This window comes from Falco naumanni, chromosome Z (genome assembly GCF_017639655.2).
Source record: "Falco naumanni isolate bFalNau1 chromosome Z, bFalNau1.pat, whole genome shotgun sequence".
NCBI classification, from domain to species: domain Eukaryota; kingdom Metazoa; phylum Chordata; class Aves; order Falconiformes; family Falconidae; genus Falco; species Falco naumanni.
The window spans coordinates 21231228-21257727 of NC_054080.1; the positions used below are offsets into that span (position 1 = coordinate 21231228).

The window sequence follows — 26500 nt, forward strand, 5'->3', positions numbered from 1 at the left end:
AGGAATAGAAAAGCTGCTGCAGGACATATCTCCATGGGCTTAGTGCCTTAACTAAAATGTGGTCATGTCTTCATGAGCAGTATTATCAAGCACAACACTTTCAAATCTCTCTCAAGGTCAGCTCTTAGAGGAGTTTCAAAAGCCATGGAGGGTTTTCTCTCATATTCATTAACATCGACAGATGTGATCATTGATGGTTGCTGGGATTGCTAATGACTGCCATGGGTCCTTGGAGGAGGCCACAGAATTCTGTTTGGAAGTGCTGCTAGCTCACAGAAGACCTATCTTTTCCCATGTCCATCCAACCATCAGCCATGCAATTCTGATGCAAATACCAGACCCAGCTTCATCAGGTAGGAAAACTGAGGTTCAAGAAACCCTGAAATGATCCTAGAGAAACGTGCTAGGAAAACAATATGCAACATGGGAATTTGTTTCTATTTCTATCTGCTCACAGGATAAGAAGAGAGATAACATTAAATGATTTTATTTTAGCCAAAAAATAATGATAGTGCCATGTAGCTGGCAGTAAAAATTCATGGTAAAATTCTTAGAGGAACTGAAAGTTGTATATCATAATTCAGATTTTGTACAGCCATATAGCTTGATCAGCACTTCTTATTCAAAAAATATTCCCAGCAACGAGTTCAGAAGTAGATATATAAACAGGGTTATCAGCTCTAATTGAGATACTATCATATATAACACATACAAAGACACTTGGCAAGCTTTTATCTTACAAGCTGTATTTGCATATGGATGGTATTTATAGCCTCTAAATTAAAGTAAGATTTTTTTTGGTTTTGGTTTTTCATCAACACTGTTCGTCAAGAAGGCCATATAGGAATATGACATTGTGTTCTGGAGCTGACCTGCATTCCTTTCAAACCATTTAATCACACACAGCTGACCAACATTCCTGTAGAAAACCACCTAATCAAATGCATTACAAATACCCCAAATGGTTACTTAATTTCCGTATATGTACAAGTGTGAAATGTGCAGTGTCCAAATATGCCCTTTCATAAAAGCAAATGACATAAAAGCAAAAGGTGTTTCCAAAGTAAACCTTCTCCCCCCCTCAATCAGCAAAGACTTTTTAAAGGTGGTTAAGATGGTATTGCTCCTTGTAGTTGGCCTTGCACATGAGTATTAGAATTCGCTGTAATTCGTATTCAAGTCTGTTTTCTACACATCTTAAAAATACAATTTAAGAAGAAAGAAATATAACAGCTTTCCACTTCTGGGCAAGTATGTCAAATGAGCTGCAAAATATTTGAAAATGCATGATGCTGTGGCACCCAGATAGCTCAAGGAACACATCACGGAGGACTGCACTTCCTTCCGCCTCCTGATCACTGGGTTCAGCTGAAAAGCTTCTTGAGGCTGTTGCTGTCTGATGACTGTGTCTCAGGATTAAGCGAGTTATTTTAAACGAGTTATTTTCTTTATGCCCAGTAGCCACACTCCCACTAGCACTTTCACTAGAAATCCCTATAGGAAGGACAAAGACTCACTGAGTGGGGAAGCTGAACTGTTTTCCCTGTTTCCAGAGATCCTCATCTGGAGCGCAGCTCCGTGCTGACTGATGCGGGCATACTTGCGGTGCTGCTGCGTGTGCCTCATGTGTTCTGCGGGCGATAGTTTTCCAAAATGCCCAACTAGCATAAATTCATTTAAATGTCCTAGATGGCATCTTTCGGGATTTTGCGGTGTTTGCTCATCAGAGAAAGTGAAATCTGAGAAGCTCTGTGTTTGAGATGTGAAAAGCTCACTAAAGCCAGGGGAGGTGGAAGGGTGATACATTTAAGAGACAGCATGGAAACTGCCTATGAACAGTGCTGGGGGGGGGGGGGGGGGGGGGGGGGGGGGGGGAAGCAGAAAAAAATAAAGGTCCCCGATAATGCTGCGAAAGCACGGCACAGAACAGGCTAAGTCACAACGAGGAAAAGCAGACAGCAGGCTCCCTGTCCTGCGCGCCCCCCCACCGCCACCCACCACCCGCCACCCCCCACCCGCGGGGCGACCTGTCGGGGTGGCCCCCCGGGCAGCCCCCGCCGCGCCTGGGCTGCTGGCGGGCGCACCGGGCGGCTTGGTGCGGGAGCGCCGTCGCTGCTCCGCTCGCCCCCGCACCCCGCGGGGAAGGAGGCTGCGGGCCGAGACCCGCCCGCGGGGAGGTGCTGGGGGGGTGGGATGGGGAGGGGGGGTGTGCCCCGGCCCCATCCGCGCCAGCGGGCGGGCGGCGGCGTCGCTCTCCAGGTTTTACAGCGGACCAAAAAAAAAAAAAAAAGCCCCGCAGAACAGCCGCCACCCCAAACCCACCAAGTTTTTATTCCAAACAGATGTGAGCGGCCCGAACTCGCTGTTTTCAGGTATTTTTAGCGCAGCGCCGCGCCACGCGCTGTATCGCCTGGCACGAGGGCGCCGCGCTCCCCGCGGGCGCGGGCACGGCCGCACACGTGCGCAGAACGCGCGTCGGGGGGGCGGGGGGGCGCGGGGGCACCCAGCGCCCGGGACCCCCGGCGGGGCAGCGCCGCCTCCGCGCCCCGGCCGTCCCGCCCCCGCCGCCCCCCACGCCTTCGCGGGGCGCCTCCCCCCGGCGGGGGGGTGGTGGTGGTGGTGGGGGCGCCGCCGGTCCCCGTCCCCCCCTCCCTGCGCCGCCGGTCACGTGGCGTCGCCCCCCGCGCCCCGAGACCGCGGAGCGCGGCGGCATTGTGACGCAGCAGGCCTCCGCCGCGGCGGGGGGAGGCGCGGCGCGGCGCGGCGGGGCGGGTGAGTGCCGCCTGCGGGAGCGCGCCGCCGGGCGGCCGGGGAGCGGGGCGTGCGGCGGGGCCGCCCCCTGCCTCCTGCCGGCCCCGGCCGCTGGCCGGTGGAAGGGCGGGGCGGCGGGAGCCGGGCCGCTGCCGGAGCCCTGCCTGCACCGGCGGGGAGTGGCGGGGGGGCGGCAGCCGAGAGGCGGCACCTGGGTCCTTCCCCGTCTCCATCACCCCCGCGGCTGCCGTGGAACGACCGCGGCCGAGCGGAGCGGAGGGGTGAGGTGAGGCGACGGGAGCGGAGCGGAGCGGGCGGGAGGCTTTGTTGCCGCCGACAGCGCTGTCCCGCGGGGCGGCGGGGGGGAGGCGGGCGGGGCCGCGGAGCCGGGCCCGGGGTCCCCTGCGGGGGGATGCGGTTAGCGCTGGGGGCGCCCGGCGCGGCTGGGGGCGTCCCGGGGGGCCGCGGGAGCGGGGGTGCCCGGGCGGCGGGAGAGGCGGCCGCGGGCGGGGGGAGGCTCGGCCCCCCCCGCCCGCCCCGGGGAAGTGCTTTCCGCATGAAATCACGGCTGAACGCGGGGGGATTGACCGGGGCCGAGCACATCCGTGATGCCAGCCCCGCGGGGTGCCGCCGCAGAGCCCCTCGCAGCGCAGTGGAAGCCGCTGACACCCGAAGCGGTCGCAAATCTGCCGCTGCTCTGCGCGGGGCCGGGCGTCCCTGGAGGGGCACGCAGGCTTCAGCGCCCTCCTGTCCCACCGGGCACGCTGGAATCTGGAGGAAAACCGAGCAGGAGCGGAGTTGCCTGTAACTGCGGGGAAGCAAATGCCAGGTTGCCTGGCAGAAAAACTGCACCTTGGCTCATATGCTTGGGTCGGTCCGAGATCGTGTTTTTGCACCACCAGGGATCAAACCTTTTCCATACCCACATCAATGAGCGTTTTTATGTGAGCAAATGCGATTTGCGTGAGGAGCTCGAGGATCGGGTTCTGGGAGTACTGGCAACAAACCGGCTCCCAAAGAGTCTCAGTCTTCATTGTCAGTGTTATCACCCCGTGGCACTTTCAATGGCTGGCTTAAAGCCACAGCTCTTGGAGAGATACCACATCAGTCACAACTGCTTTTCAGAAAGCCTCCCCATCCCAAAATCCACCAAAAAACTGCTGCTGCCTATGGTTTCCATAGAAAATCTTGGAAGCATGGCCTCATTGTACACCTTGGCCATCCAACAGTGAAAGGTAACAAGTTTAAAAAAAATTATTCTGGAGCAAATCACTTGATTGTTGGATCCTTTTGTGATATTTAAATGGCTGAAGAAAAGAATACAACTGTAGCATAGGAAAAATCAAAACTACATTATATCTTAGGCAAATAGGTCTGATCCTGCGGCCAGGAATTACGTTGAATGATGTGCACGTATTCAAGCCTTGTACATGTCGCGACTTTCATAGGGTCCTGCCTTTGCTGAATTTAGTAGGTGTATGTACTGCACATACCTCCCACAAGCCATGCATAATATGACGCATTTCCTTACTGCCACCCATAAACATGAGCTTCTTCATCCTAAAATCCTCCGCAGCTAGCTCATGGGCTGCCCAGTGGACATGGTAAGTCACTCCCCTCTTCATACTGCTAAGTCTGCGAGTGTACCTGGCACCATACTGGAGCCATAGTTTGAAGATTTTGCACCTAAAGCTGGAAACCTGGTCTAGAGAGCAGGCTTGAGGGGTCACTTAAGAGAGAGTTCAAACACAGTGAGAAGAGCTCTTCATGTGAACAAAACAATTAGAATTTGACGTGTCCGGTTGTCAAGAAGAAACTTACTTTACCACTGTCATTGCAAAATTGTATAGCAGCATTACCTTTAGGTATTCCTTCAGTTAACAGAGGCGTCGTGCCTGTGCCTGGTGAGAAAAGGCTCCCTTTGTAAGGTGTGGTGTGTTTCCTTTCTCTGTGTTTTTGTGTGTCAAAGACTTGACTTATGCTAAGTGAGTGCTCCCACTTCACCCAGTCACTAGGGTGTCTCAAAGCAGCAGTTCAGTCATTTTTCAGATCTTTGTGATTTCTGGTCTGTGTTGTTGACTCAATGTGTGGCAGAAAGCAGATGTGGCTTGTAGCTTGTTGAGAAAGTGGGTAAAACAGAATTATATTGGAGGAAGGGGCCAGTGAAGAGTTATCTCCAAATCAGAGGAGCCTGTAAAAGACCAGTCTGTTAAAAAAACCTCCATGTTTGAGTGAATAGTCCAGTGTGGGCTACTCAAAATACTCTCAAGTGGCATTTTGGCATAAGGAGATGAGCAGTCTTTCAGGTAAGTAGGTCCTGTAGAAGACAGTAAATTATGTTAGACAGAAACTGCTTGTCATCTCAACGTTTTTTCTCTAATGACGGTGACGTGGTAAGTAAGTATGACATGATTTCTTTAAGGCCAGCATCTGAGTTTACAAAGAGCTGCATGGGAAAGGTAGACTGGTTGGACGTGTGACTAGGTGGTACTTTCGGAGATGCAGTCCCTCTGCTGAGTACTATGAATAAGTGATAGGTCACTTTGCATTTATTTTTTTCGTGATTGGAAATCCATAATTCCAAGTATCTACATATTTTGCAACCGTTTTTTGACAAGGCATCAGCAGAGCTTCAAGAAACTAGGAAGTGCCTCTTTCTGCCCCTCTGCTTCCCAAATTGTCTGGTCTTGCTGGGAGCCAAAACCTGTCCCCATGCAAACTTCATCAGTGCAAGAAGTCTTTCCCACACATACCTGAGGTGGGATACCACCCACACTGGTACACGTCTTTTTGCACAGTCCTTTTCCAGGATGTCCCAGCCCCCTGTTGTCTCTACACCCACAGCAGCTCTGTCCTGCTTTGACACTTGCCTGATTAGAACCAGGATGGGGAAAGCCCTGCTGCAGCTGCTGTAGTTTCTGTTGTCTGAGATGGACACACGCGGGTAGCACTGCCTCCACACTGTGATGAGATGCCAGCAAGAAAGGGGAGCACATGGCCAGAGGCAGCCCAGCAGGTGGGATTCTACCATCATGGAGAGCAGTACAAAAGTAAAGTGCAGGGATGCTGGGGCATTGTTTGATGTCATGTATACATGAAGTGGTGATGCTGCACCTCACAAACACGAAGACCAGAAGTTCCAAGCAGCCTTTCTGGGATGTAGCTAGTTATCTCCCTTCACACAGTTTTTAAACATCTCAGCTGACAAGATGGGATGTGCAGCAGAGCTTTATTTCCACCCTTGTCTGACTCTATTACCTACCTGCATGAAGCTCCAGAAGCAACCCATGAATCATGAGCATGGTTACAGGAGCAAGGAGAGGAAGAGAAGGGAACAATTTCCATTTTTATTTCAGTGTTATTACAATAAACCTACATCTATTTCAGGTTAGAGTTGAAGGTAAATTGCCAGAAGGAGAATATTCTCATCGTTCCTTATGGAACCATGTAATTAGTGCTAAGTAAAATAAAGTTCATATTTTTCAGGTGAAATTCGTTGTAAGGAACCAGTTTGTTAATGCTCGACCATATATTGCTTAGAAAATACAGTGATTTTGCACAGTTGAATGTATATGTTCATTGTCAAGATGAAAAATATCTTAAAGTTGAGAAGTATTGGATTTTGGAAGGGCAAGTAGTTGTACTTTTCAACTGCTGTCAGGATAGGACCACAACTAAACTAAAGGAAATAATGCTTAGATAATTGGCAAGAGAACTTGGAGAAGTGTTGTGTCTGTGCTCTCTCTTTTTCTGGCAAATTTTGCCATTTCTCAAAGGAGACAGAGAAGATAGGCTTACATGGAGCAGGTGCATAGTAAACACAAGGGAATTTCTCTTTAAATGCAAATGTGGTTGTGCGATAGATTTATATGCACAGTGGAACCATTGGAAACAAGAAAATAGAACGTGTGCGTCAAATACCTTATTGATTCAAGGTCCCAAGAGTTTTTAACTGAGGGGGGAAAAGGTATTTAATTAATTACTGTGGTGGAAATGTCACCTGCTGCTTACCTGTCTAAGGTGGAACTGTAATTTCATCTTTCAAGATAAAGCTCCAAGTGATTCAGAGGTCTGAAGATCTTAGAGGTATCAGCTGCCATAGTTTGGCAGTTGGGGCAGTCCTTCATTAGGTATGTTTTCTTGTATGTTAAGGACCATTAACAAAAGCTTATTTTGAGTATGAATGTGGTTGATTTGCACTTTATTAAGAATTACAGAGTAATGCTTGAAAATTGTTTTTCTGGTTAAAACGTAGCATTAGGTTCGTAAAGTTTGCTGTAAGTATTTCCTTTTCAGTTCCGTTTCCTCCCAAGTTCTTGTTTGCAGTCAAACTGCTGCCATTATTTTCTTTGTTTATACTGGAGAAAAAGGCATTGTCTCGCTTACCTTTTAAACTCAATACAGTGTATTGCATGACCTCTTCTTGAGTATAAATCCACCCCCCACCCCCACCCCCCCATCTGTTTTATTGTTACTGTATCAATCTGGAACTTAACATTTACAATTAAATTCTAATCCGGAACCTAACACTTCCCTTCAAGCCTCGCTCCCCGCCCCCCCCCCCCCCCACCCCCCACCTCCAGCCCCCCATCCTTTTAGCAAACTTGTTTACATCTGTTAGTAAAAATCAGGCTGTGCTGCATAGCTTTCTCACATGTGCATGACAGGGGTATGCACATGATTATGATTTGAAGCTATACTGCTCTGCTGGTTATTCATCCATGCAGGATCTGGCCACACTGAATGGCATTTTTCTTAAGAAATAGGAAATATATTTAACTGTCCAGACTAACAACATATAACTGCTGGCATGCTTATACATGCGTGTACCTATCTTGTGTTCTCTTTTACTAAAATACAACTGTAAATACTCTGTCCTTTGTATGCTATGCTGTCAGTTCCAGTTTAATCACAGTAGTAAATTTATGAAGAGCCCAAGAATTGCTTTTGAATTGGCTCAAGATTTTAAGTATTGAAGTTGTCAGCATGGTGAGAGATTTATTTTAATATTTGTAAATATGCATCCAAGATGTTTTTAAAAACAAACCAACCAACCAAACAAACAAAATAAAACTGGGAAATACAGTGTGCACAGAAGCAGAGTGCTAGCAAGGTAAATAAGCTGCACATCACACTCCCTGACCCACACTCCTATTGTGCTCAGTCTAAGTACACTAATTTCTCCTCTTGTACATGCAGAGAGTCTGAAGGTATGTGACCTAATTACGTTAAATACTGGGATATTACAATTTTGCAAACTCATATGTTGAGCTCTGGATAAAGCACAATATTTATGCTTGTTGCTAGGACATGGGTAAAAACTTATCTTGAATTACAGAATGGAATCACCATAAGTTATACTTACATCACTAATTATTTGCTTTTCATTAACTTGAAACAGATTTTAAATTAGAGGTAAAGAGATTTATGGTGGCTAAATGTTAGCAACTTTGAGTAAATACTGTAAACTTGAACTCCACCAATGCTTTTCACTTCATACCTGCAGAACTCTAGCATTGTTCCTGTTTAAATTAATGGGCATCCTTGTGGTAGGTGTGAATGGAGTGAGGTGGTGTACCCATGGAACAAGCAGCAAGTTAGAAAAAGGAGGATTCAGCTTTTCCATGTCCTCTAGAATATGATGCATTCTACAACATCTTGATGCGATATTTGCTTGAAGCAATTTGATAGCATAATTTTCAGGAGTCTGAGTTTGTTTGCATTCCTCTATATACATCTTTTTATTAGTTATTAGTGTATGGCATTTTAAGTTCACCATAGGAAAAGGACAACTATCTTTTAATGTCTAATTATGATAGCATTAGTTGCCGTTATGATTGAACAGGCCAGATCTTGGAAAAAAACGCTGTGAAAGGAATTAGTTGCAAGTGAAAAGAGAACCAAATTTGTGATATACCGTTACAGAGCACATGGTGCAGTTCCGAAAATTAATAGTTGAAGGTTTTGCATTTAGTTCAATATGTTTCTTTTAATGTTTGTGTTAGAGTACCATGTTGTATCTGATAAATGGTAATGACACTGCTTTTGGTGATAAGTTGACTCTTAGTTCTAGATTCAGGAAGCCTCTGTTTACAAATAGCCCAATACAACATTTCTTGGAACAGAGTTTTGGGAGCACCAATATCTGAGAGATTAACATAAAATCATTACCTGTTGCTCAACATTATGAATCTGCTACTGATATGTATGACACAAATCTAACAGTTATCTCAGCTGCTTGGTAGTGCTTTCAAAAGCATTGATGATGTCAGTATAATGGGTAGGTTTTTCACAACATGGCTTGGCAACTTCAGCTGTTCATTCTCTAAGGCTGAACAGACAGCAATTAAACTCTCACCCACATCCTTACAGTTGTTCTTGAGAGTCATAGATGAAGCACATTAGCAAACAGTGTAATGGAAATTGTATTTTTGTTCTTTACTGTGATGCTCCCTGTGTAGAGGAGTTAACCATTGTCTCTCTGCACTTCCTAGTAAAGCACTTCACAAATACGGTCTGAGATGAAATGGCTGGAACAGTACTGCCCAATAACTAGAGGTTTAGCTGTGATTGAGTGCTGAAATGACCAGGTCTGGACAGCTAAGTGGAGCATGGCCGTGCATGTGCTCAAGGTTTCCACAGAGGGACAGGCAGCAGCGTGGGATTTTTATCCATGTGCCCAGAATTTTCTGTAGTTCAGTAGATCACTTCTTCCCATGGTAAATGAGCCCATATATAATCCCTGCTGCTGTGATACGATTCCTACCAGAACTTTAATTGTCTGAATCAACACTAGCTTGTGTGTCTTTATACTCTTCTGGTGAGGCAGCTAAGCATGCTGAAGAGCTGCATTCCTTCTTGTCTTCTGGTTGTGATTTAGCAAAACACACTCAAAATCACTCCGGAGTCAATCATTCATGATGCAGTTTAGGAACATGTGTAAATCCCTTTGGTCACTTGCTGGGCAAATGGCAGTAAGTGATCCTTGAGAGGCTGTAGTGTCTCGTAGTTTGCAGCTAGCAGAGTTGTGTTGCAGCTGTACAGCAAACCATTGTCTGAGCGGAGGAGGGTCCTCAGTTTGATGGAATTCATCAGCTCCTGGGTTTCTGCATCACAGGAAGTTCTGCCCCTGGTAGCAGCAGTAATGGATGAAGGCGCTGTGGTGTCTTGATGTTCTGAAATAACTGGCCTTGAAGCAGCAGTTAACTGATGTGCCTGCTTAGGTGAGGGCTTCGGCATCCGGCATTAACGCTTTATGAAGAGGAATGAGTGCCGTTTACAGGTAACACAGATGCCTCCAGCTGCCTGTAGAGTGTAACAGTCTCTCTTCATTAGACAGTAAAGCTGGGTGAGTTGCTGTACCTGAAGGATCAGGATAATCTGGCCTGACTCAGTGAATTCCCAGAGGAAGGGCTGACCAGCACATGTTACAGTGTCCTCCAGGAGGACAAGGGAAGCAAGTTGTGTAGGGGGAGGAATTAGCCCAGCTAATACAATTACCAAAATGGACACTCTTCCCAGCACGTGTTCCTCATCAAGTCCTATTTGCTTTACAGTGTGTTCCCAGGCTTTGCTTTTTGCAATTGCAATTTTTAGATTAACTTATCTACAGTAGCACTATTTCTGGATGTGTCTACACTGCAGTCGAGTAGTGTGATTGCAGGACATGCAGACAGATCTGTACTACCTTTGATCTATATGTGATGTGAAGATATGCCAGCCTAGACTTAAGGGAGGACTGTCGAAGCCTTCTGGACAGATTGTTAAGCCGTGCTGAAGTCTGTTTTCATCTGTCTTCACTGCTATTTTTAACAGGGCTATCTAGATTAGCACTACTGTGGATACTCCTACGCATGCTGACATAAATTCACGACTGCATGGTCACTGCTTCCTTACAACGCTGTTGGTGGATGCTCTGCACCTGGGTGTGTGTCCCTTATTCTTTATACTGAGACAGACTAGTTTTATTTTCAGCTGGGTTTAGTTGGTTATTTCACTCTTTAATTCTTCTCTTTAAGGAGTTATAGAAAGGGCACTGGAGCGTAGGAGAGACTTCTGGCAATTTTCCACTCCAAAAATTCATTTTATAGTCTCTATTCCAAGTCTGATTGTTAAGCTCAGCTTTAAATAACCTCCAGACCCAGGCCCACACATTTTTGCAAGTGTTAAAATCCAAATGAGAAACCAGGTTGATGGAGCAATGTTAGAAATTTAGCATTTTGAAATGTTCTTTATGAAAGCGTTGAACCTAGAGTACAATTATGTAAAAAAAATTTGTGGTATTGTATGAAAAATAACAGCAATGACAGTAAGGTGGTTACCATACATAAAACACAGTCACACTTTATTAAAAGGATTTGAATATATTTTTAAGAGAAGTAATGTGTACGGTTTTTAAATGTTTCAAGGAGGAGCCCTACACTGCTGAGTTACTTGTTGGTTTTGTTTGGGTTTTGTTTTGGTTTGCTTTAATGGAGGTAATAAGGGTTATTTTTGCTTTGTCAGTCAGATTAATCCTTATTTTACTCCACAGTTCTGTCAATGAAGTGTGCTTCTAATTAGGGTACCACGTTGTAAGAGTAAGGTTTGACCAACAAATATGTTTCCATGTCAGATTTTAGTGGTTTTTTATTCAGAACTCATTATAATCCAACCAGGCAAACAAACAAACCAGCAGAAAACAGCAAAACTGATCTGTATCTAAGGATATACTGTGAAAAGATCTGTCAAGTATCTAATTCTTTTACTATGCAATTTTAATGCTATTTAACAAAGGGAGAAAACAGGGCTTGAAAATTAGATTTAGGGCATAAAAAGATGAATTAATGCAGATTTTTTTCATGCCACAAAAATATTTCACATAAAAGCAAGTACTGTCAAACACAGAGGAATACAAAATAGACTCTAACAAGGCATATGTTTCTGTGACATGAGACATGCTGTAGAGAAGTGAGGTGAAGCTGAGCTTTTTGCTCTGGCGGAATGTTGCAGCTTACTTATCTGCCAAGAGAATATTTTGTTTCTAGATAAATGGTTGAACTGAAATAAATAAAATATTCCCTCATCTTTCCTTAAACAGTTCTTTAAAAAAGTATTTTTTACGGTTGTCCTTGACACCTTTTTGAGGAAAAATAACAGTCTTGGTTCGCCAGATGGAGGGCAAGAATGCAAGCACATACTACCTAAGCCTGGTTCTAGCACCACGTGGCCCTGAATAAATTATCTTAACTCTTTTCACTTATCCATCTGTAAAATGAGAAGAAAATACATTAGGGAACTGCAGTAGCAGAATTATCAATAGCAACATCTTTTTGTAATATGGAGATCTGAAAGTAACTAATATTTTTCATTGTGAAAAAGATTCATCCTTCTCTTGGAACAGCTCAGCCAGAGGCTGAGTGTATCTCCTGTAGTGTACTTAGTCTTCCTCGGTCCCCTGAGTGATCCTGCAAAATGCCAAGGGAGCCCTCCCACAGGACAGTGCTCTACACAGGTAGCTCATCGTGTGCTAAAAGTGTAGAACTCAACGTCTTCTTTTGGTTGAAGCTCCTTGGAAAAACAGCCATCACTGGAAATTACATAAACACTTACAAGATATCTGATGATTACAAAGTCAGATGCTTTTGAATTAAAAAATCAAGAGCCACTTTGTGCTGTCTTTGCTCTTCCCATTTTTGGCAGGTTGCATGGTGGTCAAGGATGTTTAGCAGGTATCATTGGCTCATTTGCTAATGGAGCTGGAAGGCACATAGATAACAGGGTAAAGAAACAGCGTGGGCGACCTGGTTACACAGCACGTAGAAGAGGTGAACGTACTGAATGCTGCCTTTGCCTCAGTCTTTGCTAGCAAGATTGGCTTTCCATGGAGGAAGGCTGGAGCAAGGAAGGTATACCCTTGGTGGAAGAGCGTCAGGACAGGGAATACTTCAGCAAACTGGACATATGTAAATCCAAGGGCTCTAATGGGATGCACCCATGAGTGCTGAGGGAGCTGGCAGATGTAATTGTGAGGCCACTCAGCAGTCTTTGATCAGTCATGGTGACTTGGAGAAGTACCTGAAGGCTGAAGGAAAGCAAATGTCACCCCCATCTTCAAGAAGGGCAAGGAGGACCCAGGAAACTATGGTTGGGCCAGCCTCACCTCAACCCCTGGGAAGATGCCCCTGCAGCTAATCCTGGAAACCATTTCCAGGCACATGAAGGACAAGAAAATAGTCTCTAGTCGTCACTGGGGAGGAGGGGATAGTCATGCTTTACCAACTCAATACGTTTCTGTGATGAAATGTGTAGCCTGGTAGGTGAGGGGGAGAGCGATGGATGGTGTCTACCTAGGTTTCAGTGAGGCATTTGACACTATCTCTCATAAGGTTCTCACAAAGAAGCTGTTTATGTGTGGGCTGAATGAACAAGCACTGAAGCAGATTGAAAACTAGCCGTATGGCCCAGCCCAGAGGGTTGTGACCAGTGGAACAAAGTCTCGTTGGAGACCAGTTACTGGCAGTGTACCCCAGGGGTCAAATCTGGGTCCAGTCCTGTTTAACATCGTCATTAATGATCTGGATGGTGGGGCAGAGTGCATCTTCAGCAGGTTTGCAGGTGACAAAACTGGAAGGAATAGCTGATATGCCAGAGGGTCAACATTGCCAACCAGAAGAGAGCTCAACAGGTGGGACAAGTGGGCTGATAGTAACCTTAAGTTACTGCACAGAAGTGCGAAGCCCTGCACCGGCGGAGGGGCAACCCCACACACCAGTATATGCTGGGGGCCACCCAGCTGGAAAGTAGCTTGCAGAAAAGGACCTGGGGGTCCTAGTGGACACCAGGTTGAACATGAGCCAGCAAGTGTGCCCTTTTGGCAAAGGTGGTGAATGGTATCCTGGGCTGAACTGGACAGAGGACATCCAGCAGGTCAAGGGAGGTGATCCTTCCCCTCTGCTCAACAGCGGTGAGGACATGTTTGGAGAACTGTCCAGTGCTGGGCTGCCCATTATGAGAGAGTGATGGACATGCTGGAGAGACTTTGACAAAGGGCCACAAAAATCAGTAAGAGATTGGAGCATTTCACATAAGAAAAGACTAAGCATCTGGGACTGTTCAGCCTGGAGAAGGAAGGCTTAGGGAGAGCTTTTATTAACATATAAAAATACCTGCAGGGAAGGTGCAAGGAGCGTGGAGCCAGGCTCTTTCCAGTGGTGCCAGGGGGCAGGAAAAGGGGCAACAGGCAAAGACTAGAACACAGGAGATTCTCTCTGAACATCGAGAAACACTTTTTCACTGTGAGGGTGACTGAGCACTGGCACAGGTTGCCCAGGGAAGTGGTGGAGTCTCCACCCTTGGAGATACCCAAAAGCTGCCTGGACACAGTCCTGGGCAATGGGCTGTAGCTGAAACTGCTTGAGCATGGAGGTTGGACCAGGTGACTTCCAGAGGTCCTTTCCAACCTCAACTCTTCTGTGATTCTGTGAAACACTGCAAAAAGGATCATTATAATTAATACGGACAGGGCAACACTGGCTAACCTGTGTCTCTGCCTCTGTCATGCTGGCCTTGTACGGTGCTAAGCATGACACCCAGCTCATTATATAGCAGGCAGCCATGAAAGCTATATGCTTTCATGTTTACGTTGTCTACATCGAGCCTTTTGGTGTCTGGTACATAAGAGATGTGAAATGCAGTGAGAGTCATCTCCCACTTCTGGCAGTGATGAATACAGTCCGGAGATACGAACAGATACACAGGTACTCTCCCATGCACCGTTCCTGATCCTGGCCCTTCTCTTGTGTTACTCAGTAGGTTCTCTGAAGTCCCTTTGTCTCCGTTTCCAATTTCTGCATGGGGATAATAATGCTTTCTCATCTTGTAATGGAGATGGTGAATGAATTAATGAATGTTTGTGAAACACTTGTACAGTACTGATGAGTGACATTGAAAAAAGCAGATATAAATTAAATAAGATTTAGAATAGCTAAATGCTGGATGGGGGGAAATAAGAAGTGGAAATAACCGCCTGCTGTTTCTGGGTAGTCTTGGTTGTGCCCTGCGTGAGGTTGAGTTCCTTTTGTAAAACACTACAGTGTGATCCTTCAGTTAGACTGTATCAAAGTCAGTACAAGGAGATGAATGTCCCCTTGCGTAAATTTTGTAACATGGTAGTTATTGACATAGTGAGGTTTATTTCTTTAGCTGGTTTCCAAGGTGTAGTTACATTTTTGTAAAGGGTTTTAAGAATCTCTGAAAGAAGATGCTACAAAATTACAGCTTAAAATAGTATTGCTACTTCTGTAGCTGGCATTTCTGCTGTCATCTCATCCTACACTTCTGTTAGAGCACTAGTACCTGTACAACTGAGTGCTGATGTTGGGTCATATTTGCTGCCTTTATCATTTAAAACAAATAGTGTTGGATAGCAGCACTGTAGGTATGGTAGCACTTTATAGCTGCACAAGTGCAGTTGCAGTCTACTTCTGATTTCTCAAATTAAAAGAAGACAGTTTTGAAAGACAGCGTTCTGATCTAGGGGTTTAGATGTCTCTCAGAGAACTTTAGCTGTTCTTCATTGAATTTTCCAGTTTCCACCAAACTGAAATAAAAAATTCTTGTTTGGCAATGCTTGAATTTCCAGTAATTTACACTGTTTAACTTCTAAGAACTTTTGCAAACAACATTTTAGGCTATATCTAGGGAATAAGGTATGAAAAATTGTAAAGATTTTGTCCTTCATTTTGATTTTATCAAAATAAGGATATTTGCATAGCTGTTAACGGTCAAGTGCCATTGCTAATTATGAGAAAAGTAACTTGTAGTAAAATTGCTAGATGCTTTTTAATTGTATTTCTTTGCTTTGAAAGTAAATACCTGTAATATATGCATATAGTCAAATTTTTGTATTTCATCAAGTAGTCACAAATGGAAGTGGGTTCGTCCAAGTGACAAGGAGAGTGGCCTCTTGTGAGGTTTTGAGTTCAAGGTTTGGGGTTTTGGCCCATGTCCAAGATATGTGCAGGTACGTGCTCTGTGATGTGCCGTGCCTAACACTGACTCACGTACCACATGGAAGTGTACTGCTGGTTATCTACTGGTGCCCCAGACCCTGACTGTGAGTAAAACCCACTTTGCATCTGCAGAAAGTTTCCCTTCAAAATTTGGAGTATTAGACTTCGTTAGAGTTTAGCCATTGAATACCGTAGTGAATTTCTGTTTGCAGAGGATGGTACAGTAAGAGTCAATTGTCCATAAGTTAAAAAAGGAGGGAAAAAAAGGGTGCAGGTGGACAGAATAGGAGAGTGGTTTGGCCTTTGTTGCAGAGAAAACAAGCCTTCCACACGTCAACAGGGTGGTGCAGAGTTCACACAAATGGTGGATATACTTGACATATTGTGACTCTTGTAGGGAATGTTACTTACATAGGAGTTTTCCCTTGAATTTATCATTAAAGCTCACACGAAGCAAAAAATCGTCATGGGACTAAATGCAGGATATATATTTTGGCAGGCAAATGTAAATGAGTCAAGTTCTAAATTTCTGACTTCAAATACAGCATTTGAATGTTACAGACTTAAAGAGAGCACTGTTTGGCGTTAGTTCTTTCCCAGGATATTTCTAAAAGTAATAGAACAGACCACTATGGGACTACAAGGTGTTGAAATTCTAATGGATGATTATTGAATTTGTGTTAAGGAATTTAAATGAGAAAATGAAGGATGCAGGGAAGTGTTTGAAAAGTGCCTTTTTCTCATGCTAATAATAATAATGATAATGATTAAAAAAAACCCAGACCCCAACATGACCTAACAGATGCTTCAGCATTTGAAATACATTGAGCAAAGATATATCGGATTACTTGGTTTATTGAAACAACAGTTATAAATGAAATGTGTTCTTCAATGAAAAAAGCAGCTTAGGAAGATTTATGGAGATGATGTACCGATTAAATTAATTCCACATTTTTCTGTGATTGGTGCCACTGCAGAAGATAAGGTGAGTAAGAGTGTTGCATAGCATTAAGGAGACAAACCAAAGCCAAAGCCAGGATTTGAGCAATGTGTCAAAAAACTGCAGCGTCAGATACTTTGATTTAATTGAACTGGTTGTACTAAAAGCAGAAACTTATGAAGGATCGCTGACCCAGTGCTACTGCCCCCAGTGCTGCTGCACAGTGTGATTCAGTGGAAAAAGGAGAGACCTCAGTTTCTGGTTTTAAATGGGAATGCAATGAGTCACATCTGCTTTATTAAAGACGTTGACACAGAATTCCCCACCTCCCCCCAAACCAACACATGGTTTGGAAAGGCTGAGCTCTGCTATGCTTGATTTCATCCTCACATAAGTGCTGGAGCCTACATTAGCAGTGGTAGTTGCCATAAGCCCTTTGCTGTTCTGTCATACTTTGGGGCCAAGTATCTGGTTCCTTGTGGATGCAGTTACTAGGGTGTATTATTTTTGGATTTTTACACATGCACTAGGCTACCAAAAGAAGGCATCTTTTTTATTTTGTATAATTCATGAACTAGCAACAGCCCTGCAGATGTTGAATATTCATTACCTTTGCCAAAAAACTTTAGAAGTTGTGAACAATTTACGGCACAGTGCTTGTCAAACTGTACTTGGAGTAAACTGTTGTTAAAGCAAAATATCATGCGTATTTGGATGCATCCCTTTCTTCTCAAGTTGGTTGGGAATTGTATGTAACCATTAATTTTCTGAATATTATGTTTAATCCTCAAAAAAATGCATGTGTCTGAAGTTTTGCTCAAGTAAATACAAGGACAGTGTGTATACTCACACATGCTTTTTCATGTGGTGTTTCTTTACTCTGGTAAAGTTTTACATTGCTATTGTGTGGTTTTAGGCAACACATGGGCTTTATACTTTCAGCCACCATTTGGGATATAATAGTTGAATTTTCATTTTTCTGTGTGTTTTCTGTACAGAACAAGTCGTGGTTGCTGTCTTAATGCTAATGGCTTATGGTACATTACGAGGATTGATAGGAAATGTGGACATGCAGAGTAAGGCATTGTTAGTATTCAAATAGTTGATTCCTCCTTATTTGACAGTGTTACCAAATAGCTGCACAAGGCTGTGCTCTTTCTTTGCTTACTTAGCAGTGTACAGATTGTGTCAAATAATTTAGGAGACCTGTCAGCTGATCTCCCAATTCTCATTTAGTAGTTGCCTCCTGAATTAAAGAAAAGGAATTAGCACTGGCTTTAATGTGGAGTGCACTGTATTTCAGTTGCTAGTATTCTTTGAAATAATGAAGTGAACTGCAAATAATCTTGACATGAAATAGCACTGCATTTTATGTCTCTCTTTCAGTGTTCCAAGCAACCATTACTTGATCCATATAAGTCTTTGGTTCAGCCTCAAATCTAAGTTTAATGGAGGATTTACAGAAATGTTGAACAGCGCAAGTACTTGTACATGATTGATGCAGTGTTCTATATATATTTTACAGTTCTGCATTGTAAATTATTTGGTGTTTTAGTATTAAAAACAGATGACAACCTATAGCTTTAGTATTATGTATGCATAGAAGATGGCTATATACCCATACATACTCTCTGTATTTGTGACTGTTGAATCTCTATACTATATTAAAATGTATTATTCATTTCTGCCAACAATCATGAGTCAGTGGAAAATAATGGGTGCAATCATTTGAAAAATGTGCATTCACAATTTACTTATATTCATCTCAAAGTTCAGACTGCAGATGTGTAACCATTCATTTTACTGTTCTCAGTGATGCGTGTAGGCCTCCTGAGGATTCTCATTTATGGACTTGCTGCATTGCCATTCGTTTTTAAAGTAGAACAGATAGGTAACATGAAATAAAATTTATTTCTGCCATAGAATTTACTGATATAAGAGGTAGTTATATAAAAAAAAAATCAACACTCAACCTGATTTTGTTAGTTCAGCTGCTCTATTTTCACTTGTGAAGTCATAAATTCAATTTGCAGCGGGCTTTTCCTTGTAATTGCAAATATTGTATGTGCATTTTCTCCAAGGAGTCACACTTTGGAGTACAAGCAGCTTTTTTCCCCTAAAATTTTGCAGAAAGTAGAGAAGGAAAGTAAGTATCTTTTAAGCTTACTTTGTTAAGCAAGCTTTTCTGGTCAGATTTCACCTTTCTAAAATGACCGAAGAACAGAATCGTTAATTCCTGTTGTTTCTGCTCAGTCATAATTTTCCATGGAAAGTTATGTCATACACAATGTCCTGGTCTGTATGTGAATATATTATTTTAACCTAGGTTTAGTGTTAGGGTTAAATTACCAATACTCAAAACAAATGTATTGGAAGACTTCTTTGGGTAGCTCAGCTTAAGAAAATATTTTTAAAGCACAGAGGAACTACAATGAACTAGTTACTAGCTGCACAATTTAAACTTGAGCCTTTATACATTCAGTGCTCCAAAATATATCAATAGCAGATTTCCCACTGTTATACATGTTCTATTTTATTACTGATTGTTCCAGATTGTGCTTCTGGTCTGATTTAATCATATTCATAGCTTGATAGGATATGTAATTTTTTTTCCTTTGATTCAGTTGTTTTTGCTTTGCTTTAGTCCTTTCATTGATACTGTATCCTTCATGTTTTTTCACCATTTCAATAAGCAAAGGAAAAAAGCCGTTTCATAGACCTTCTTAACAGAGCTACTTTTTACGTATTACTGAGATCTTGCCGTTTCAGAGGTTGTTTTGATTATGGGGATAGTACAGTGTGATTAATCATAAATTCAATCTTACTAGAACCTCCATAAGAAAATATTGCAGTATCAAGCCATTGCTGTAAATTTTGGCTCTTGAAACAGTTTGGAATAAAAATTAAGAAAAGCATTTTTTTCTTTTTTTTTAAATTTTAATAACAAGTTAAGATTGATTGCTGTGAAGGGGAAGAAAGTGAAAACCATGTTTTAGCTACAGGTATAGTGTAATATAATGTTACCTAAGTGTATTTTAGATCTCCAAATACAACGTGAAAAATGCAAGTTTCACCAGGATCAAGAGACACAAAAATTCTTTTCCCGTCAATGTAGTGGTTTAAACCAAACAGAATGCTTGAAAAATTACAGCACTTACAAAATCTTTTAAAAATACTTGCAGATTACAATTTTTCTAGACATAGGCCTGCAGGATGGCAACATAATAAATAACCTGCTCTGAGGGAAATCGCTCCCATGAAATTGAGGAAGTGAAAAAATCACCAATGTTGTGTTTACATCACCTGCATAATTCTGCAGAGTGAAGGAGGTCATTCTCTTTCTCGCTTTGAAAACTAAATTTAGTATACATTAAGAAAGAGATAGAATTTTTTTTTTTTCTGCATCCCTCACTCACACCCTGTGGAGTACTCTAGGGTACCCTGTTCTGGCTGAGAGGCGGTGATTTGGAGTCAGTGTAGCTGATGCCAGAACTGTTAGATCTTTAACTGGTGAAAGGAGGAGGATAATCAGGGCTTGCTTTTTTCTAGACTCAAAGGGAGCATTTCAGATTTCTGAACTGGAAAGTTCACTTATGCCTTAAAGCACCTACCCCTGAGTTCAGTTTTGGAGACTGGCTGATTTGGAAGCTCTGGTTCTCAGGTGGGTAGATGAATCAGTTACATTAGCAGCAAATCCTCTCTGGTTGTTCACTGTAAATCTGAATTTTATGTTCTGTGGTATACTAGATAAAGCATGATATTCTGCAGAATTGCTTGTTATACACACTCAGTTTCCATATATACACAACAGTATTTTCTGTCCTAGTGAGACTGCCAGCTGATTCTCAACAGTCTTACTTAAATCTGACTTAGATGTACTTTCACTAGTATGGAAAATAACTGCTTAAAAGGTCCTGCTACAATTTTAGAGAATTTGTACAAGCCTTAACTAACTTGCAGGCAAATGGAAAGTTGAGTCATCTTGCAGGGAAGAATGTGGCTTTGTAAGTGTTTCGGTGCTGGCCTCTTTGAATCTATCAGTTAGAGGAGAGGTTATTGTCTTTACCACTTACAGTTCTATAGATGTGCCTAATCTCTCAATGAAACTCTCCCATAAGCCTCTTAGTAGTTTCTTTGTTTGACTGTCCAGCACTTCTTGCAGCTTTGCATGTGTTTCTGCAAATCCACAAAGAACAGTACTGCCACAAAACTCGGTTGCTTATCTGCACTTGTAACTGTGTTCGACCTTTGAGTGTTTGGGCAGCCGAAGTGGGTGAAATTCTTCCTAAATGGTCCGAGAAGAAAAGTTGAAGAACTTGGCTATGAGGGTTGGAGACTGTCGGATCCAGGACTTAAGGCAGATTCAGAATTCACTTGCCCCTGTTATTCTGCCTTCTCCAAACCTAATATTGGTTTTAAGGCAGTAAAGTTGCAAAATTTATATGTCTGAATAACTACCTGTTCAGCACAGTATCTGTACTGTAGTTCACATAAGGCTTTACTATGATATGACAGCTATTCACAAAAAAAGAACTGCTGCTGCTGACATAAGGGACATTCATATTTTACATGAGCCTGAATCACTAGTTCACAGAGAACTTGACTGCTGCAGACAATGCAGTCTTTTCTTTGCCCAGCCAGGGTTCTTTTCAATTGTAAGACATCACCTCTCATCTCCTGATAGCATTCCTGTGAGTTACAGCTGACTTTTGAGTAGCAAGAATACTCAGGTCTGTCTTTGTGGAAGATAGATTTGCTAGATAACAAGCAACCTAAGATCATATTCATCAGTAGCAGCTGAGTGCTGAACTGACACTGGAATCCAGAGTTCCTTTTCAGACTATATGGCTATGATAAAAATCAGTGAATCATCTGTATAATTGAAACACCATATGAACATCCTGGACGACATAAGGTTCTCAGCTTTGACAGTATTCCACAATTCACATTCTGGGACTGGCGAAGTTTTCTTCTGTGTAGTAGGATATATGAACCAGGAAATCCTTGTTCCTTCTTGCTCACCAGCTGTAATGCCCGTTTACCTTGCAACTAGTGAGTGGAAAAGATTGGAGCTGGTTTAAAAGGAATAATCTCTTAAACAGTTGTAACTGGTGCTTATTTGTTCTGAACACTATTGAAGGTGTATTTTCTTCGTCAAACTGGGACAGATCCTACCTGGAGTGTTGGTGCTTGTTTCAGTGTATGTGTGCATGGGAAAAAGAGGCCGTAAAATAAGTACTCCTTTGCTGGAAAAATGGAATAACACTGCTTAGCCAACTGCATTTGTTCCCAGTAGAGTGACTGCACTTGTACCTTGGTCACGTGCCAAGACTGATGATGTGCTTTATAGATGCAGAAAATTACGTTAATAAAACTACAAATTACAGTGCTACTATCCACAAGAACAAGCTTCCCTATGACAGTATTGTTTACTTAAAAACTAAACATTATAACATTGATGCTAAATTACTTGTGCAGATTTTAAACCAAATCTGGCCAATCAGTGTTTCTGCTTACTTGTCACTTGCAGATAACTAAATATTTGCTTGTGAAGCTAAGCTGTTGTCTGCCAAATGTTCTCAAGTTTGTTTTTTTCCTCAGTAAATAGATGTATTCCAGTTTCTAATTTTATTCTTTTACACCCTTCTAGAACTAGGAGTAGAAATGTTGGTTGTTATGATTTTAAGTGAAAAAACAGAGATTGTGGTATTTGGCCATACATTCTTCCAATAATCCCTGTCAACAGATTGTACTAAATGTAACAGCTGTTCCTGGTGGGCCCAAGAGTCACTGCTAGAGAAGAGTTCAAGAGTGCAGTGCGGGCTATCTTGGTGGAGGTGGAGGAGCTGGGAGGACTGGAAATGAAGATGATAGCTCAGTGCTTCTCTTTGTATGATAAGCAGCTCGGTCATACAGCTTCTGTATCTTACATTACAGTCCCTCTCAGAGTCATCCTAAGTGATATGGTTGCATAATACCACTTGTGAAGGTTAGCAGCTAGGAATTAGAGGAATTAGAATTGGATTTAATTGGAGTTAATAGTTACCAGAGATCAGACCCATTTTTGGCATGCTTTCCTGTTGCCTTGAACACGTATGGTATGGAAACGTTGGTGTGGAGCAAAAATGGAGCTACCGCTGAGTAAAAAAACCTAGTCAGAAATCAGTCAATACATAAGTATATAAGTACAGTTATGTACCTCTGTTGTCCCGTTCTCGTTTATCACCAGACCCTGTCTGATCATCTTTAGCTGTTCAGCTTCCTAGATCTCACTGTCTAGCTCATTACGCAGTTTGATACTTTATGAATGACTTCTTGTTCAGTGAAGTTTAAATAGAATGTATAAATAGAATATATAAAAAGAAAATAAAAGGTGTTTTTAACAGTTTCAATAGGCTCATCCTTGTTAATGTTTTCATTTTTCCGCTACCTTTGAGACTTCGAGGTCAGTGCCCTAAGTTTTCATTCATTGGAGGCTGATTTTTGAGTCATTCAGCTTCTTCATATGCTTGAACAAGAGGCACTAGGCTGTTTCTCTCAGCTGCTAATGTTTTCTGTTATCCAGCTCTGATTTTTCCTACTGTTGTCACCCATGTCCACGTATTTTGGTGTTTCTCCAGACAACAAGGCTGCTTTTTGGCTCCTTCATTTCCTTTCCATGTGTCCTTAATTAACAGTGACACCCACAGAAGTAGCTAGACTCCTTTAGGCAGAGCACTTAAAATCTTGGGCTTTAAGAGAGTCACATGTAATGGAGCAGGGGAGCCTGAATGGTTGTCTGGAGAGTAGAGTCCTGGATGGAAAGTAACAGAAGTGCAAATGAAAAGGTTTTTTCTGTTTGTTTTAGTAATTTATAGTGTGGAGTCAAACCCAAGAGATAAATTTAAACTTTAGCAGTAGGACATTTGTGGTCTGTTTTCCAACTGTAGTAGCAAGTCATTGTGGCCAACTGACATCCAAAAAGTTAAAAATACTATTGCAGTATTTTCACATGTGGTAAGGAAAGCACACTGGTTTAAAAACTAATCTTACCATCTATGATACTGAAACACGGAGGACATCAGTTATAGATTTCTGTATGTTCATTAGAAGTCTGATACTTTTCTCTTTCTCCTTCATTTTCTGCAGCTATTTCTATTAATACAGAGTAAGTAGAGAATAAAATGGAGAGAGTAGAATACCGGTAAATCAGAATGGAGGAGTTCTAAATCCACTTTTTACAAATGTAGTAAATTACACAGAGCAGAAGTGCACCAATCCCCTTTCCTTATCTGTGCTATTTTTTAAGCACATAATTTAAACTTGCACAAATCATAAAAGTCAGTATTGCTCCACTGAGTATAAGACAATGAGGCTGCCTGTCCGTCTGTCTGGTAAGCAATTCTGGAAAAAATAGCATTTGAGAGAGGGGGTGATGCATGTTTTCAGATAGAACATACACAGTAGCCCTGGGAGAGTTCTGATTGCTGCTGATTCTGGTTTTGGTAAAAATAGATAATTATAGTAGGTGATACTGGATCACAGAGCTCTGTAGGAAGACTAATTGCTAGGTGTGTGATTTGGTATATGAAAGAACTGTATTTAGAGTAGAAAGTTGAAGATATTTCTTGCATTTTTCTCTGGTTGCATTTAGAATGTTTCCATGTCTGTGTGATCTCATTTCCTTTAACTGAATTGCCCTGTTTGATGGAAGAGAGTGAAAACTCAGAAAAGAAGTAGTGAAGAAAAAAAATAGCTGAGGAAGTCATGCTGTCCATTTTAGACTGTAAAGAGTGATCTACATTTTTCTACTGGTGAAGTTTTTTAAAATTTTCATCAATGTTAGTCTTCTCTATCCAGAAATTTGTGACTTTTAGATGTCCCTAATGGCTTATAGATATTTAGCTGAATGACAATTAGTAAGGGAGCTGTGTTGATCTGTTTGCGTTCTTTTTGACGTATCAGTCAATAGTAATAAAAAACCTGTAAGATCAATTTCAAAACCTCTTAGCCACCACATAAAAAATAACAACTGTATTGATTTCTCTGATAATTGTCTTGGAAGAATGGTAGGAGCTTAATGGTACAAACGTAATGAAATGCATTTATCAATAGACTGCACTGGATATACTGCATTAGAAGCCTACAGCAAGATGCTGTCAATGGGGTTCTGGATGTAAACTTTCATGGACTCTTTCACAGATTGATGGAAGTGCAGAAATCATGAAAACAGGAAAGGAAACAAGTATTGCAGAATACCTACAGCAAAAAGCAGACATTTGAAAGGAAATGCAAGAGCAATGTCCTCTTCGTTAGTCTAGCAAGATCCTTAAAAGGATGTGAAACATAGTCTGTTGTACATATGTTCTAGATTTTATAGAAGATACTTTGTGAGAAATATTTTCAGAGCCTTCTGGGATATAGTCAGGATTATGGCAATTTCCCATAAGAACATGTGTTTACCAGCTCCAGCTTCCTCTTGAAACACTGTAAAGAATTGCTTTCATGAATAGGTTTGGGTTTTTTTCTGTTTGAACAGTCAGAACAAACAGGATATCTTGGTCATAATGAGCAGCACAATGAAACCATAATAATTGCAGCTTGTTTACGTAATGATTACACAATTATTTTGATAGGTATTTCTGTTTCTACACACCCTCAGAAGTCTGTAAACAGTATTGTCTCTTTTTATTCTTTTCTCTCTTAAATACTTCAATATATAAGAAGGAAACTAAAATGAAAAAGCATTGAAACCATGCCGACCTCTAAAAATGTATATAAAATGCAAAATTAGTCTTCATTTCTGCCTTGGGTTTAGTTCTCAATGTTGGATATCCTACATTATTAGCATCATGATATCCAGTGTTTGAAATGTAAACTACATTTTATTTAGTTTCACACAAATTTGTAAGCTAGCAAAGTAATAGAAAATAAATGCCTAAAGAAAGGAGTCATTGTTAACATAACAGCCACCAATACTAGTCCATACATCTCTTCAGAGATCTGCTTGGAAGAATCCCATGCATTACAGTCCTGGAAAGAAGAGGAGTCTGAAAGCACTTGTTGATATACAAGGATCACCTCAAAGCTCAAGAAAAGCCCAGCCCAACAAGCAGGAATTCAAGGAAAGGGAGCAGGAGCCAGTCCTGCTTGGTGCATGGATGAGCCAGGAGTGACTGAACTTAGACATGAAATGTACAAGAGCTGGAAACAGGGGCAGGTGACCCGGGAACAGTATAGAGTTCTTGTGTGATCTTGCATGGATAGGGTTAGGAAAGCCAAGGCTGACCTGGAGTTGAGTCTGAAAAAGGGTATGAAGGGTAACAGAAACAGCTTCTGTAACTACATGAGCAGCAAAAGAAAGACCAGGGAAAGCATGAAACCACTTCTGAATGTGGCAGGGGGAGTGGTGATAAAGGACACAGAAAAGGCCAAGGTACTTGATGCCTTGTATCAGTCTGTACTGATATGACAGGCTGCAGGAATCCCAGGCACCCAAGATCAGAGGGAAGGTCTGGAGCAAGGAGGGAGGAGAAAGAAGACAAGGTAAAGGGCAAGGTTAGGGAGCACGTAAACAGGGCACATACAAGTCCGCAGAGCCTGACAGGCTGCACCCATGAGTGCTGGGATGACTGATGTCATTGTGTGACTACTCTCGATTATCTTTGGAAAGTCATAGTCATTGAAGACTGGTGGAGACCAAATGTCATTCCTGTCTTCAAGAAAAGCAAGAGGGAAAACCTGCAGAAAAACAGTGATCAGCCTCGCTTCAATCTCTAGTAAAGTGATGGAGAGAATCTTCCTGCAGAGCACTTCCAAACACATGAAGTGCAAGAAA

The 26500-nt window shown here is 42.3% G+C and overlaps 1 protein-coding gene across 3 annotated transcripts in view; it reads left to right on the top strand.

Moving 5' to 3' along the window:
- Nucleotides 1–2252: 2252 nt before the first annotated feature.
- The window catches only part of LOC121081382 (synuclein alpha interacting protein), a 94747-nt gene continuing 70499 nt past the window's right edge, over nt 2253–26500 (top strand). For 2 of the 3 annotated variants that reach the window (XM_040580373.1, XM_040580375.1), the window contains exon 1: nt 2879–3037. The gene's annotated coding sequence lies outside the window, so the exon portion shown is untranslated. Of the gene's footprint in view, nt 2373–2878; nt 3038–26500 lie in introns of those variants that run through there. The other variant, XM_040580374.1, reaches the window with a different exon arrangement.